The sequence below is a fragment of the Hermetia illucens genome, chromosome 4, assembly GCF_905115235.1.
Source record: "Hermetia illucens chromosome 4, iHerIll2.2.curated.20191125, whole genome shotgun sequence".
Classification (NCBI taxonomy): Eukaryota; Metazoa; Arthropoda; class Insecta; order Diptera; family Stratiomyidae; genus Hermetia; species Hermetia illucens.
The window spans coordinates 144,633,547-144,648,341 of record NC_051852.1 but is presented as its reverse complement, the minus strand read 5'-3'; the positions used below and the strand labels follow the sequence as shown (position 1 = coordinate 144,648,341).

At 43.3% G+C, this 14,795-nt stretch overlaps 1 protein-coding gene across 20 annotated transcripts in view; it reads right to left on the bottom strand.

Annotated features, from left to right (window-relative positions):
* Nucleotides 1-14,795, bottom strand: part of LOC119653550 (homeobox protein 5) — a 1,045,448-nt gene that overhangs the window by 481,608 nt on the left and 549,045 nt on the right. The window contains exon 1 of one of the 20 annotated variants that reach the window (XM_038058246.1): nucleotides 8,278-8,299. The exons of the other annotated variants lie outside the window; for them this stretch is intronic. The gene's annotated coding sequence lies outside the window, so the exon portion shown is untranslated. Of the gene's footprint in view, nucleotides 1-8,277; nucleotides 8,300-14,795 lie in introns of those variants that run through there. 20 annotated transcript variants of the gene reach the window in all.

Below are 14,795 nucleotides of genomic sequence, written 5' to 3'. Positions count from 1 at the left end.
GGGTTGGTGGTTGGTGTTTGTTGGTGGTACGAGGTGGTTGTATGGATCGTATTTTTGGTATTTGAGAAGATGGTACGCCTAGTCATGATCTCGACAGTTGTACGACTCCAGGCAGATCAAAAGTGTGTTGGAAAAAGCAATCACAAATGCCTGGATCCGACGGTGCCTCCATTAGTGGTGGATGTATTGGATAATTAATCAATATTAGACAATTGGTACAGAGGCATCATATATCTCATTTACAAAAAGAAGATAACATCAAGTACAGTAATTATAGAAGTATTAGGCGAAATTCTGGATCATCATTTCAGATGGTTGCCATTATCATCTAAATGAAACATAGCGCGTCAACCACCACTGTCGGTTCGGTGAAATGTGCTTCAACTTCCTACAGGTCTTCCCAAGAAGCTTGCAGTCTTCAGCCACTGTTCAGCCTACAGCCACTATTTTGTAAGTCTGCCTTACTCGTCAACAATCCTGGAATAGTGGATTTCAATGCATGGAATATTCAATGACCAACGAAATTGTTCCTATTTCAACCTCAATCTGGTCAAAGCGATGAGGTAGTTTGAAAGCATATAAGACCAGAACACTCCAACAACGTAGCGCAAATAAGTATTGGCGAAGGCTTGAAGCCTTCGAAGAAAATTGGAAACCATTTCTCCTGTGTAACCCCCGTATGTAACACAGAAAAGGCATTTGCATGAAACATCTCATGGGCATTGAAACAGCTGCATCACATAACAGCAAAGGCAGATCTAGCCCTATTAACACATTGAGTAACATCAATTTCGGGGTAGCCGTCGGCAGAAAAGACGTTTCCTAGATATACAAATTGATCAAGGCGTTCGATGCCCTGTCCATTAATGCAAACAAAAAGGCTGCCTTGTCCAGTCAGACTAACAACCTCGCTTTTATATTCACTTATATTCAGTATGATTCTGCTTATTATTTTCTCCAAATCGAGACCCATTTGGCCAATGGATAACATTAGTGGTCAAAGGGTAGCATAGGTCCCACGGCGAAACGTGGATTGGTACCCACGACGGAGCATGGGAAAATGCTATTACCATACCCTATCTCCAGTTCCAAGTGGTAACCGTTGGGAGCTCTTGCTAAACGAAAAGCTGGAGACGGAGAAGGATGAAGGCGAGTCTTCTGCGCCTAAAAACGGGATGAATTGTACTAACTAGTCCTCCAGGTTGGGGGTTGAGTAGGGCTGAAAACCCTACACGGAAAACCAACGTTACGAAGCCATGGAAGCAGCCTCGAATAAGATGGACTTTACAACGGCGAACCCGGCAACGACAAAGGAATAACAATTTGTGCATTTTATCATGGAACGTGCGCTCCCTGTACAGCGATGGAGCTGTCAAACAGCTAGCCGATACCCTGTCCTAATATAAGGCTGATGTAACAGTGTTGCAGGCAATGCGTTGGATAGCGGCCGGTTTCCTGGAGAAGCGCCAAAACACCACATATTATAGTGGCCATCCAGTAAACCATGTACTCGGAGTAGGCTTCTTAGTCAGTCAAAAAATGAAACCTGCTGTTATCGGCTTTGAAAATATAAACGAAAGGCTACGTACCCTGCATTTGCGGGGCAAATTTAGAAATATGAACCCCATTAACGTTCACGCCTCTACAGAGGAGACTGCAGAGTCAGAGAAGGATACCTTCTACGAAGCAATTAAGCGGACCCTCGAAGCCTGTCCCAAGTATGACATCAAAACTATACTTGGGAATTTTAACAGTCAAGTAGGGGCGGAGCCCGTATCACGCGGGACGTCGGGTCCCATAGCTTACATAGGGAAACCAATGATAGCGGACTACCCATTATTCAGTTACCATTGCGCGGAAAGCGGTCCACAAACATACGTGGACCTCTCCAGACACTGCGCTTTCAACCAAATTGGGGTCGTGTTGATTGAATGCCCCCACCTCCCAGCCTTGATGAATGTCAGAACATATAGGGGGGCCAACATAGACTCGGGTCACTATCTCGTTGGCATAGTGCTCGGGGCTCGAATAACAACACCACCCAGAATCCCTCTGACATTCAGGTGAGAGCGAATGCTGAAGTTATTCACAACACAGCTTTCCGTAACACCTATACGGGGGAAATGGATCCCACAATAATCTCAGCTGGAGATGAACATTAACAAATCTTCACAACCACCTGAAGAACGTTATCAGTGATACGGCCACAAGGATACTTGGCTCCAGCCGCAAAACCGGAACGACTGGTTTGACGATGAATGTAAGCTACCAATGGAACGGAAGAATGGTGCATACCGCATTTTCAAAGAACGCGGGCACGCACAGAGACCCTCCAAAAACGTCGAACGGAGAAGCGACTTCACAGACGAAAGAAGCAAACCTGGGAGAATCAACAAGTCTGTCAACTCGAAAAGTACAGGGAGCAACCGCACCACCCGCGGAAGTTTTACCAACAAGTCAGCAGGATGAAGCCTTACACACCTCGATGCTCATCCTGCCGAGACAAAGAGAGAAATCTGATTTCCGACAGAATGGGCATATTGAAGTGATGAGTTGAAAATTTTGATGAACTGCTCAACAACCAAAATATCGGTAAGTTGGAGGTCCCGCCAACTGAAGACGACGGACAAATGCAACCAAGCATAAAAGAAGTAGTCCGTGCAATCCAACGGCTTAAAAACCATAAGTCGTCAGGAGGCGATAGAATTACAGCCGAGTTGGTTAAATATGGAGCAACCAATTACACCGAGTGTTTCATCAACTGAGGGACATTGAACCAATGCCTGATGAATGGCAACTGTTCCATACACAAAAAGGGGGATATCATGCACTCCAGCAATTGTAGAGGTATCACGTTGGTGAGTACCACCTATAAGACCGGGTAGCCCCATACGCCCAGAACATCATTGGCCCATACCAAAGACGCTTCACTCCAGGCAAATCAGGAACAGATCAGATTTTCTCTCTGTGGCAGGCGATGGAAAAACTGTTGGAATATGGACAACAGTTGCACCATATATTCATCGACTTTAAAGCCGTCTATGATAGCATAGCCAGAGTAAAACTGTACACGTTCATGAGAGAATTCGGTATCCCGACGAAATTAATAAGACTGATTAGGCTGACCATGACCAATGTGCGAGGCCAGATAAAAGTAGCAGGATCACTCTTGAGACCATTCAACATCAACAGCGGTCTAAGAAAAGGGGAAGCCCTATCATGCGTCCTCTTCAACCTGGTCCTGGAGGAAGTAATTCGGGATGTAGACTTAAATGCGAGAGGGGTCAACCTTTTGAAGTCCACCCAACTGCTGGTCTACACTAACGGTATTGATATATGGGAAAAACAACTCGAGATGTACTGTCTACCTTCATCCAGATCGAGCAGGCGGCGTGGGATCGTGGGCTGCACATCAATGAAGGCAAGATGAAGTACATGGTGTCATCTTCAGAGCCAAGCAAAGAACGAACAAGATGGAATCGCACTGGTCATACGAAAACAATAAAGATAGGAGACTATAACTTTCAGATCTTTGAAAATTTCTTCTATCTAGGGTCGAAAATCACAACCGATGACAACTATAACGATGAAATCCGTGTGCGATTGTTGACTGCCAACAGAGCCTATTTCAACTTATAAAAACTGTTTCGCTTGAAACGTCTCACCATAGGGTCAAAGCTCTTACTGTACAAGACAATGATCTTGGCAGTCCTTATGTATTCCTCGGAAAACTGGGTTCTTAGCAAAAAAAATTTGCGAACTCTTGGCCGCGTTCGAGAGAAGAATCCTCCGAAGAATTTTTGCCCCCTACATGAGGATGGACGATTTCATAGCCTAAATCTATGAGCAACACCATGACCGTCTGGTTGTGGATAAAATCCGGCTCAACTGGTTGCGGTGGGCAGGTAATCTAATCCGTATAGATGAGGATGACAATATCTATGGTAGAAAAAGAAGGCTAGGCAGACCCTGCCTGAGATGGAGCGATGGCGTAGATCAGGACGCCAGACAACTTTTAGAGATATCGAATTGGTGGACCTCGCCGTAAAACCGGGATGTCTGGAGTTCCTTATTAAAGCAGACCTAGACCGGATACCGGTTGTTGCGCCGTTAATAATGATGATGGATCAGTTTAAAGGAGATTCGATAACGTGACAAATAAAAGCCAAACTTGCATTTGGCAGAACCGTGTCGACAAGGTAAATGAGGACCCGTGGAGAATCGGTTATAAAATGGTCACTCGAAAAATCGGGGCTCTGGGAAAAGCCTACATACTTAGTATCAGCCAGATGAACTGCACCGATCCGTGCTACCGGGGAATTATCACTAAGACAGTTCAGATTCAGAACAAAGAGATTTATGTGTACCCTACCCTTAACCGAGCTGAGGCCCACAGCTGCCAATTTCATCATTACGATCGATGTGAGAAATGCCTTTCATTTCGTTAGGTGGACAGATATGCTTGGCACATTAGGCAACTCATTCCACGTGCTGAGCTATCTCTTGCGGATATTGAAGCATTAAGAGAGACCAGTCCCTGCTCTATGGGTTACTAGAGGGCCAGAAGAGGATGGAGATAATATCGGGAGTAGCACAGTAGCCGCAGCTATGAAATATTAAGACTCGACTTGCACACGGTTGGTCGAATATGCAGATGACGTTGCGACACTTGTTGCCGGACACAGGGTTGAACAGGTGCAGGCTGATGTGAACGATAAACGCATGATTTCAGCCTTGCACTAAAAAAACTGAAGTCGTCATCTTGCCCAGAATCTCGTCTTTGCATCTCATATCGATCCGCGAATCGACTATAGAGCCGCAACATGGGTTTAACGAGCGACTCAAAGAGTATCAAGTATCAAAAAGTATCTTCAAGCAAATCAAACAGCAGTGGACAAGGTTGCAGCTGGAGTCTCGGCCTTAAGTCGGCTAATGGCGAATGTTGAAAGCAACATAGAGAACACCAAAAATTGGATTGTGTGAGGCCCAAACTGCACCCTGATTGTCTCGCCATTGACAATGAGGATAACTCAGCCTCCCTATTGCCTTAAATTAACCTCCCCTAATGTTTCTTAGATTTAATTAATGGAACTCTCTTTCTGAGTAACATAAAGAGAAAAGAAATGAGATATCCTGATATGTCTGTGGCAGAACTTACGACCTCCATTATTCTGCTTCATTCCCATGGAAAATATAAAGAAACCTCATCCTTCGAACAGGTAAGATTTCACCTTTCCCAGCCTAATTGTAATTACCTATTCAGAAATTTCCACCGCCCTTAAAGCCTCCATTTTCCTTACACTGTCGCCAACATCTGCTAATTATTTGCAGTAAAGAAAAGTCCACAAAACAATAATAGTCACACATTTCCTTCGCTACTAAAAACGGGCTTTAACCAAAACCCATTGTAAGTCATTATGAGAAGCCACCAGTGGGTGATAATGGCTCCAGCAAGTTGTACTTGTAGATTTGTCGACAATGTTAAAGTTCTCTCTTTCGGTGGCTACGGACTCCTTCGGTGGCTATGGGCTCCTTCGGTGGTTTACAGGCTCCTTCGGTGAGAATTTATCTTAGCCGAATCATTTTGTGTGCATCTTTTGGGACGGAGTGAGAGACAATTATAAGAGGATAATCGGTTGCCTAGGATGCCATTAATTACACTTAATTACTGCATAATAAAACCTGCATTTCTCCTTTTATGGTGAAACCATATGGAAAGCATAAATTCACCGAAAATGCTGCATTCCCAGCAATTGCATGCTTGTTCCAAGAGGCGGCTCCATTGGAGGGTGTACACAAACGCGTGTGATGAGAGGAAGCGGCGGCAAACGAGAGAGAATTATAATGACGGGAGACCATAGGAATGAGCTCAGAGACTCAAGCTAGCAGTGTAGAAGAATTCAGCATTCTTTCCTTGCGCTCGATATCCTTCAAGAGTAATCGGCATGAGTGGATGGTATCAACGAACCTCGCCATTCAGTCCAATCTATTCAAATTCATTAAATTTTCTGCTCCAGAAAATTTTAATACTGGATCAGGGAGGAAGGATGAATGACGAAACAAATTCGAGAGCTAGGAAAAAACCCGCAAACTGCAATCCATATTCTTATTCAAGTTTACGGGATAGGGAAGCATTTTAGATAAAGAACACGTTCATGAGCATACGTTCAAAGGAGATAATGTGTAGGTGGTGTGTGGTAAAGTTAGTTGATATGGAACGTTAGGTTACTTCCTAGTTGGTTTTCACTTCTAGTCACTCCTCGGGTAGAGAGACTACGTAGATCGTGGAGAAGCAGCCGCACTATTGTACCAGCATAATGCATCGAATAAATCGAAGATAATTCCACGGCGCCACTTTCACGACTCCGCCATTCATCCCAGCCATTTTTGAGGGTAAACATTACACACACTTCGTAGTAGCTTTTGTTCGGTATAGACTGTCTTCATTAGGGTGGCTTCCACCCTCTATACCATGCACTAGTGGCTTAGACACAGAAAGCTTTAGTTAAAACATTTCAAACCATTAGAAGTGAACACACTTCTCCTTGGAGTAAATTTCCGTTTCAGTTTTTCGTTCCTTCCCCGTACATAGTCTACTTTTGCCCTTCTCTTTTCACCCTTGCTGGGATGTGGTGTTTATTTATGTATCTATTATTTGTCGGTTGAGATGCTTCGTTCGACGGCTCATGGAAAATGGATATCTGTTGAAGCTATTAGTGCTCCTTCGTGTATGTGTATACGAAAGGACGAGCATATATGCTAAAATGTATATTTGATGACTTCTTGATTGTTAATGTTCACTAAAGTGCAATATTTCTCGCTTACGAGTAACGCAAATGTGTCATTCCTTCCGGAATATCGCTGAGGCACATTTGTTTATCTTATCAAGTTTCATAGTGGCGGATGGGGGGGAAGAATGGTAGAAGAGAATGGGATTTTAAACAGTTTGCAGAGGAATGATTGAATTTTGGAAGATTCTATAACATTGGTGAAGGCTTTAATGCAGCAAAAATAAATGATGCTAAAATCCTTTTTACAAGGACATTTTCAAGCCACGTTATCCGTTTCAAACATTGACTATGAAGTGCACAGAAGAAGTTTCGTAAGGATGCCGCTAAAAATTGGAACAATATTATCATACTTTTTGCGGTATTCATCCAAGATTCAACAAGAGAATTGCTCCTTTTTACCTTCCAGATATCTTAGCTTTGTGTCCTTTTTCCACCCCACAACTATCCACAGTTTGTCGCCTTCGTCCAAAATCCTCTGAAATATTTCAATAAATGTGAAAAACCTTTTGAAATTTATCCATATCATCACCAGCCCTCGTCATCAAAAATCACAAAGGACATTGTACCCCACTAATCCCCATGCATTCATTCATTGTAGCATACGGAAAAATGCTCCCAACGGTGAAGCTAAGCTTCACGCTTTCCTCTTTCTAATTTTAAATGCTCTGTGGCACATATCCACCCATTTCATTTATAAAGAGTCAGAAAAGAACGATTGGTACAGAGAATTCAAAACCATGTTAATAGGACGTCGCACTGCACCTGTTTATTCCCGGCTCCGGGAAAAATCGAAACCCAAAACAGCAATAACGACACAAAACCAAATTTCAGGTGCGCATATTGTGAATTTTCCCATCTAGCGCGATTTTCGCTAGGACTTTTTTGCAATTATCTTAATGAATATATCTGTGGAGGTGACAGACCTGTGACTATATGTCTGCATGTGGCGACAAGGACCGGCTGGGATGGATTGTCATAGAAGGCAGAACCAGGGAAAACCAGGCAAGTACAACTGCATCATCATAACCATCCAATAATAATCGACTTTTCACGGTTCTCACGTGAACCAGGCGAAAGTTATCCGAGCGAAACATTCCCAGGAGCTTGAAATGTAGATGAACTTTTGCCGGGAATATAGTTTGTGTTTCAACGATGTCAATTTGAGTTATTTCTCCCGGAGATATTTCCGCAATACAAGACTTTCTGAATACCATGAATCCTTGAAACTATTTTGGCTGGAAGAATTTGTAATTACCATTGTTCTTGGCGTGTATCTGCATTGTCAAATTATTCCTTCCTCTGCACTGAAGGAAGTCTGGTATTGTTCAGACTTGAGATATCAGATCCCAAACTTCGTTATATCGTGGTGAATGCGTTTGAGGGAGTTGAGTCGGTATTTTCAAGAGAGTGTAAGGTCGTGCAAATAAAAAATAATAACTACCAAAGGATTAAAGTTTTCAAAGTATTCGTGGAAAGGAGCACTCACCTAATTTAACTTATAAATGAGGTCTTCAGTTCAGAACCTCTTCTCGAGGTCACTTGTGTAGACGGCTACGCAAAAATACCTCATAACATCAAATGGAGTTGGATCGACTTCTAGATTTTTCGAAAAATAAACAAGGAGCGCCTTCTGAAATAAAAAGGATAAGAGTTCACTATATAAACAGTGTCTGGAATAACCTCACAAAGCTGGCTCAGACTGTATGCAATCATCCTAGTTGTTTCAAGGATTCGACATCGTTTTGTAATTCAAGAGAAGGATTGCACTCCGGCTTAAACTATTTAGATGTTGAAGATGGATATTAGGTTACAAATGCGACAAGTAGATGACAGATTTATTGAAGTTGACAGGATAAGTCTATGACGGACGCACGCAAGCATGTATCTTGGTAACCCTAACATTGAAAAACAATTTTTGGCAGGGATTTGAGCCAGCCAAACGACAGCTGGCGGACGCTACACACCTGGAATTCCGCCAATCAAATGCACCCTTAGCCACATTCGTCGATACCTCAGACATGGCAGCGTACACGACAATCAACTACTACCGATATTCCCTAGAAGGCAGGTTGTTCACAGTGTAAATGGACCACAAGCTTCTTACCTTCACTTTTAAGTAGAAGCTCAACAAAGCGTCCTCCCGCCAAATTCACCTGAACCTCATAAGCCAGCTTAATTCGGAGATCCAACACGTTTCCGGCAAGGACAATGCAATTGCAGATGCTTTATCATAAGTTCAGTGGTTACAATCCCCGTTACGGTCGATTCTGTGCTTCAAGGCGTCAGGGACTATCCCAAATACAAATTTCCGGAGTTAGTTAGTCACCACGAAGTATTTCCGGCCGTCCAAGAACAAGGACATTAATTCGGGCCAGAGAGTGCAGCGCATGCGAAAAGGGCAAGACTACAAAGCATGTAAGGAAAAAGGTAGAGTATTCCCTCGGTCCACCAAGTGACGACAAAATTCACTTCGGCATCATGGGCCTTTTCAGAGATTCTCTCGGTTCCAGGTATTGCCTCACAATTATCGATAGGTTCACGCGGTAGCCTGGGGCCTCTGAAAGACATTACTGCACAGAGGCCCTCTATCAAGAATTGATTCCATACTTTGGTGTGCCGGCAATTATAACCACCGACAAGGGAATACAGTTTGAGTCCTTCCATTCCTCAGAATTGGGAAAACTCCTCGGCTTCAAACGCCATCGGACCACTGCGTACTATCTGCAGTCCACTGGCATGTTCGGAAGATGGCACAAGACGTTGAAGGCCGCTATACGGTCCAAGACAACTTTTCTTGGCCACCAGTGCTGCCACTCATTCTACTTGCCCTCTGGACAGCCAATCGAGAAGAATTTGCTACAAGTCCCGTGGAGTTAGTATACGTTGAGAATATAAGACTTCCTAGCGACCCTGTTCTCAACATCAGGTCGGGACTCAACGCTAGCGGTCTGTTGTGTCTGCTCATGAACGCAAGCCGCCACCAACCACGCGAAAGCCGTGGCTACCGTGCTCAGTGGTCGTGAATCCTCTACGCATGTCCTAATTAAGACATACGCCCCTCGGAAGCCGCTGCAACCACCTTATGAGGGTCCCTTCAACATCCTCAAGCAGACAGCATTATTATAGCTTCAACGCCAGCGGCACGGTCAAACGGGTCTCCTTGGCTCGACTAAAGCCCTTCATCCAGCAAGAAAGCGTAGCTAGGAAGAGGGGAATGTCACGCGTCCATTTTGACTTGCGGCAGCGGAGTTTAAGGAGCCGTACGTTTGGTTCTCCGCTGAAACTCCGTTGGTTTTAGCTGGGAGTGGAGTGTTGCGGCGGAGCGAGCAATTTGCGTGTCCGGCGCACGCAAGTGTGAATCTTGGTAGCCATAACATTGAAAAACAATTTTTGACAATGAACATTGTTTTTCGGTATCAGTAGAGAATCGAGTAGGAACTGGGGCAGTTGAGTCTGCCGCCAGTCGGTGTACCAAATTAAATGTATAAACAATCAGTGAATAAATGTTAATATTCTAATAATTTTAATTACCTGTCAATTACCTATAAGTTCTTTCCCTTGTATTTTTTCCTTGGATGGTAAAATAAGAAGCACGTGTGAAAAAACTCCAGTGATATGTGCGTAGATGGCCTGCTGTTATATTAGTAGACTTACCATTAGTAATGTCCCCAGCGAAAAACTAATGCTCTTTGGGCCTATACGCATGCAGTGACGGTGGGACAAGCATCAAGATCTAAACATCAGATGATGGAAGGTACGGAGACCTAATTCAGAAAATGCGAGTCTCTCTGATTATGGTTGGCGAAGAAATTCAGATGGGGAATATTTTAGTTACACTCCTTTGTCGAATATTGGGCTTCAATTTCATTATTAACAGAAAAACACAACCAACAACAGCGGGGTAGCAAAAAGACGAAAGCAAGCATCCATGGCCAATTGACCAACATGACAACCAGTGACGGATACAGAGAGAGACAATAGAGATGATTGATCCAAGGAGAAAACGTACTTTGAACCAATGGATAAAGACAACAGAAAATTTCAGGTAGAAACGACCTAATAAATATAAGCCATCGATAGGTGTCCCTTCTTTAATCAATTCAATACCACCGTCAACTTAGACTACGCTTTCTAAATATACAAATTGATCGACGTCTTCGATGCTCTGCCCATTAATGTAGATAGGGAGAATCTGACTCCTCAGACAGGGAACCTTAGGTTTGTTGGTGTTGGACTTCACTCCAACTCTATTTGCCACTCTTTACAAATCCAGAGCAATTTCCCAAAATGCATGACCCGGTGTGTGAGCAGATGTCATCAAAACAGTCAAGATATTTGCGGAAAGATGTCATCATCTATTGAACTTCTCCACCTCCTCCGGACAAGCGATCAAAAATGTGGCGCTATCATATGTGGCTCTCATAGTAAGGATTACTTTCTCATGAATCCCCTCCTGCGAAGACCACTCCAGGTTTACTCCCTGTTCGTGCTATCGAAAGCTTTCTCGATATCGATGAAGAGCAGATGCAGCGAAGATCTAAACTCTGCGCACCGTTCCAAAATGATCCGTAGGGTGTCGATGTGGTCAATGCAGGAGGATCCCGAGCAGAAACAAGCCAGCTCTCTGTCAATCAAGCTTTAGAGATGTTCTCTGAACTTCTTGGGGTTTCACAATGTATCGGAGCTCAACGACGTCACACTCGTCGCATGGTCAATGAAGCCTTCAGTCCCTTCCACTCATCAATCGACTCACACGATTTGTCAGTATGATGCCTCTTCAGGACGTACCCGACGACCTGAGCAGCGCTCGATAAAAAAAACATTTTTATTGGCGACCCAATGCTTATTGATATTTAGATCTGAATCCTCTGGATATCAAACCATATTGGATTAGAGAGCAATAAGGCAGCGAATGGGCTGGCAAAGAAAGGAGGAGGAAGACCACTATACGGAACAAAGCCCTTTTGAGGAGTCGGGAAAAGATTAATGACTTTGGCACGAAGGAATAAAGAAAAATGGTCGAAGAAACTATACTGGGCGAACTTACGAGGAGTGGAACAGTCCCGGCAGACCAGGGATGAATACTAACCCAAACGCTTCTAGGACTTCACCAAGACCCTAAGTATCAAAGTAGGAATACTTACTGGTAATTGCAGACGCTGCATGAAAATTCTGCGGGAAAAGTGATGAAACCTTAAAATATTTTCTGGGACAATGCCCAGCACTTGCGCAAAGTAGGTTAAGTCAATTTTTATTTAGGGATTGAGGAGTCCTACGTCCGCATCCACTTGATGTCGGATCGGACCAAATGGAGAGCACAACTTGCTCCCACTTTTTATGGTTCACGGACTCCTCTTTTTGGGTTAACACCCAAAGTTCAACTTGGGAAACCTTTAGCCCAAATTCAAAGTAGTTCCTTTGAGCAGCTATATCCGTTTCGACGCACTTCATAATCCATAAATGAAAAGTGTTCAAGTTTGATGGAAAGAAAAGGGTCTCAAGGTCTTTAAGGTGTATGCTTTCTAAATTCAAGAAATCATCGAAATCGGGAGGAAGTTTCGCCAATTTATACGGATTAAACTTCCCAGATCAGTCGCGTTTGCATCATAGACGAGCTAGAGTTACAATTTCAGATTTTAGAGACGGAAACGAAAGTCATCTCTAAAATTTCATGCCCTATAAAGGGCAGCAAAGGCACACTACTACCGCCTTGAAATGAAGATATATTTGCTATCAGGAAGATGAATAGAGAGATCTTCAGTGCCCACCACAAGCATGAACTTCGGCAGACGTATAAGGATTTTATGAAGTGGTACAAGATTGCCATCTAAACTGCCAGTAGGCGATCCTGTTTGGAGAGCTCAAAGATTTTGCAAGGACGATTCTGGGCACAAAAGTAGAAACGAATTTCTTCATAAAAAATCGGAATGGTCCTCGAGAGAATCTTTTGGCTAGACTCTGGACAGTCGCTAGAGAACGGCGAATCGATGATATGCATAGAAAGAAAGGCCGGCTCTATTCTTCTTCTAGCTAGATTCTGCGTGCACTTGATTTCATATAAACGCATTTTCGGATTTATAGGCTTGGGTTAGGCGTTTTTCCCTTTAAAGCTAGTGTCGGTTTACCTCATTTCCATCTCACCATGTATCTTAGAGTTACCTGTATCATAGTTCGTTGTATAGCATCAGCCTTGTATTATTGTGTTTGCCCTGGAGTTTAGGTTCCGCATGTGTGTCTTTGAATTTGCAGGCTTTAATGGCTAACCGCTGTAAGGTATTTCCCTTCCAAGTTTCCTGAAAGTGTCTTTCATTATTTTCTATCATCTCTCCTTTGTCAATAGGACGAAACGATTGTGTGCGACTGTTGGAAGAACTATGGAAACAGTCAAACACCACCATATTCTTTCTTCAGTTAGTGATATACAAGGAGCTTACGCTCCACTGACCATGCAGTAGAAAATACTACTGCGACGGGCACACGGAGACTGGTGTGATCGATGAAAAAAAGCCTTCAGATACAGTATTCTGTCCTTATTCGAACAGGTTTGGACTAAAGGCTAGCTATTAAGGGCTCGTTTACCATTGTGCGCAAGCGTAATGATTCAGCATCAGATTGTGCATGGTTAGCCGAGTGGATGAAGCAGATGATGACTGATAGTATTTCACTTAATCATGAAAGCTGACTGCGAAAGTTTTTGCGAATGTGAATCAGACAAGGAGGAAAACAATAGCATTAGCAATGTCGATTATGCACTTTGCTGTTCTTCTTCTTCTTCTTCAGCTTCAGTCCCGTTCAGATGCCGAGTCGAATCATGTTGACTGGTTGAATCATTTTGCTCTATTAAAGGTTGATTTTGGTGCAGTCGTGAGGATTTCAAATCACGCTGGATGGTATCAAATCGCCGACTTCGATGTTCAGGCCAACCTTGGCAAGTGAATTACATGATCTTCGTAATTTTTCAACGATCAGTGCAACCCCATTACGGATGTGACCATGGTACGACAGTATTCCAACGCAACATTTTCGTCTCCATTACTGCGAGGCGCGGTTCATTGCCGTTTAGTCGACTAACACTCAGAACCGTAGAGGGCGAAAGGGTGGCCGACTTTGTGGTAAGTTTTGGATTTGAGGCGTTCATTGATACGTCGACGTCCGTACAGTTATAAAACGCCACTTCAAATAGATTGCGCTAATGCGTCAAGCAATTTCATAACGCCGAGCTGGGCAGGTCACTGCTATAATAGTGCCTGTTTCATTATAAAAATCTTTTATTTGAGGGGAGAGATTTTTAAGCAATTCAAAATCTCAAAAGAAACACCTAAGGCTATGGTATCTGCTAAGCCTTAACAACGAAAGGTCACCTCGTTAGCCTCCTCAGAAGACGAAAATTTCTTCCAACAGGAAACTGGGTACCCCGAGGAACCTGAGCTTATTTTGATCGTTCCTTCTGCCACAAAGGACCAAATCAACCTATCCGATAACACTTGACAATTAAATTCCAAAACCGAACGCGTACCAAATCTCTATTTAGGATTTTATTTCCGGTGATGAAACATTTTCAGAAACTTCAAAGTAAAATATCTGAATGAACTTCAATTATCAGGCGCCCACCAATAACACATAAATATTTCATTTCACACTTTTTGCGGACACAAACTGCATAAATATACAAATCCCAAAAGTATGTATGAACAACAATACCTCATCTATCATTTGAAAGGACGAGGCCGGCGAACGATGACGGCAATGATGATGATGATAGATGATACGAAAAGCCCCCGACACGGTGGTAGTTTAACATTTTCCCTGGCTTTCCCCAAAAATACCTCCGCATATGTACATTTAAATGTACATCCATACTTTCCTCATCATTTTCAAGTGCGAAAATTCCATCAGAACCATGGAATAATCGAAATGGCGAATAAAATACCGGATAGCTACCCGTGCTGGCATCTAGATGGCCGAATTGAAACGTGTTCAGGAAATGTGTTAGGCATGAATGGG